Source organism: Nannospalax galili, unplaced genomic scaffold (assembly GCF_000622305.1).
Source record: "Nannospalax galili isolate Female #2095 unplaced genomic scaffold, S.galili_v1.0 scaffold507, whole genome shotgun sequence".
NCBI classification, from domain to species: Eukaryota; Metazoa; Chordata; class Mammalia; order Rodentia; family Spalacidae; genus Nannospalax; species Nannospalax galili.
Genome location: NW_008356261.1, coordinates 285,092 through 286,845, shown reverse-complemented (window position 1 = coordinate 286,845; position 1,754 = coordinate 285,092). Strand labels below are relative to the sequence as shown.

Genomic DNA, 1,754 nt, shown 5'->3' with positions numbered 1-1,754 from the left:
CCTTCCACACCCTAAAGCCCCCATATATAAAGTCCCAGCTCACAACCCGTGGGCGGACATCTTTCCCTTCGTGGACATCTTTCCCTGACATCCTTCCCTTCCCTTCCCTTCCCTGACGTCTTTCCCTACATCCTTCCCTTCCTTTCCCTTCCCTGACATCGTTCCCTCTGCCGACATCTTTCTCTTCCCCGAGGGAAAGATGCCCCGTGCGAAATAAATCTGTATCCTGCTGAGAATTCCATCTGTGCCTCGGTGCCTTCCTCCATCTGCGCCGCTCGCTCCCGCCCATTCTCTACCTATCAGATGGTACCAAAACCCAGCTCTTACTTCAAGGGACCTCACACGTAAAACTTTCAGACTCGCTTGTCGTTACTGGCCTCTGCGAACACCACTAATTCGGCATTAAGGTACACTTCCACCCTCTATCTCTCTCCCCTCTCCCGTTCCTTTCAGCTCTCTCTCCCTCTCTCTCCCCCTCTCTCTCTCCCCTTTCCCCTTCACTACTCTCCGCCAATTCTCTTTTCATCTCCTTTCCAATCAAATTCGGTCACTCCCAGATCTCACTCATGACCACTGGACAGCACTGGTTTCTGCGACCGTTGAACTGCCCGGCACAGTTACTGTGCCTGTCCACGCCCACCTGGGAGTCAGACCTGCCTCCCCGTCACACTCAAATCCTTTTCCCTACCTCAGCTCCCTTACCTTTCTTGCCTTCCCCTAACATCTCATCTTCTCTCTCTCTCTCTCTCTCTCTCTCTCTCTCTCTCTTTCTCTCCCTCTCTCTCTCTCTCCTCTCCCTCTGTTCACTAGCTACTCTGAACTTCATCTAGGCCTCTCCATTCTTCTCCATTCCCGGTCCATCTCAGCCTCCAGGCCCACTACCTTGTTTCCTACTGGCTGGTCACGCACCACATTGCAGAACCTCTCCTTACTCGTTTTGCTTGAAATCACACCGGTGTGTGGGAGGTTCCGCCCTGCCTTTGACTACAGGATGCTGTGGTCACTGGCGGGGACATGCACAACTTGTATTTCCCACCCTCCCCAGTGATTGCAGGATGCAATTCAACTTGAATCAGCAATACAAAAAAAAGGACGCTTTTGTTTTGTTGCCTGATTCTTCTCGTTCTTGTTTTTACATGACCTAAGCCAAACCTTTCTCTTCCTGCTTTCTCTCTCTCTCTCTCTCCCCACACACACACTCCACCTCTACCCCCTCAGGGCAAAAAGTTTCTCTTTGTTCCCCTACCCACCAGCTGAGGTCTTTAACTCTCCTTTCACTTTCCACCTAATCCGTTGCTATGGGAACCAAACACTCAAAACCTCAGGGTCTGATGCCTTTGGCCTGCTTACTTAAATCCTTAAAAAAGCTAGGATTGTCTCACACTATCAGATCAAAACGGCTAAAATTCTTGTGTACCACTTCCTGGCCTCAGTACAAACTAGATAATAACTCTGTTTGGCCAAACACTGGAACCTTAGACCTCAATATTTTAAAAGATTTGGAAAACTTCTGCCAGCGTAACGGCAAGCAGTCTGAACTACCCTACATCCATGCCTTTCTTGCCCTCCGTGCTAATCCCTCCCTCTGTGTCAAATGTTCTTCCCACCAGGTCCTCCTGGCTAAGACAGTCCCACAAGATCCTGAAACTCCAGGGGCCTTTGCCCCATCCCTCCTCCCTACCGCTCTGACTCTGCTTTTGGTCCTTCCATACCTGATAACCTGTCCCCTATCAGAACCCAGCCCCAGGACCCCC

General features: G+C 50.7%; 1 protein-coding gene across 2 annotated transcripts in view; it reads right to left on the bottom strand.

Annotated features, from left to right (window-relative positions):
* The window catches only part of LOC103751065 (interferon-induced transmembrane protein 3), a 50,132-nt gene that overhangs the window by 2,014 nt on the left and 46,364 nt on the right, over positions 1–1,754 (bottom strand). Inside the window, exon 1 of one of the 2 annotated variants that reach the window (XM_017803554.1) lies at positions 883–923. The exons of the other annotated variant lie outside the window; for it this stretch is intronic. The gene's annotated coding sequence lies outside the window, so the exon portion shown is untranslated. Of the gene's footprint in view, positions 1–882; positions 924–1,754 lie in introns of those variants that run through there. 2 annotated transcript variants of the gene reach the window in all.